Genomic DNA, 415 nt, shown 5'->3' with positions numbered 1-415 from the left:
GAAAATTACGTTCTTCTGGTCAAGCTTCACGGTGTAAGGAGTTTGAAGCATTTTTTTCTTCCTTTTTTTCAACCACAGATGTCTTCTTATAAGCATTTTTTTTAGATCAATGCGTGCCTTAAGACCCTCTTTCGTCTTCCCCTCCACGTTCAGTACTGTGCCCACCACACTGTCGCAAACATTCTTTTCTATGTGCATCACATCTAGGTAGTGTCTGATCAACAACTTACTCCAGTATGGGAGTTCACAGAATATGCTCTTATGTGTCAAGAATTTGTACCTGTCGGGTCTTTCAGGTATTGCAGCCACAATATTGGGATGATTGCTGAAATGCCCAAAATCGTACTCATTAAGCACTGCTAAAATTTCTTCCCCCGTCCATCTTCTGAGAGGCACACCGTTTTCTACGGTCCCA

Source organism: Fragaria vesca, linkage group LG6 (genome assembly GCF_000184155.1).
Source record: "Fragaria vesca subsp. vesca linkage group LG6, FraVesHawaii_1.0, whole genome shotgun sequence".
NCBI lineage: Eukaryota > Viridiplantae > Streptophyta > Magnoliopsida > Rosales > Rosaceae > Fragaria > Fragaria vesca.
Note: the sequence above shows the minus strand (reverse complement) of the source record.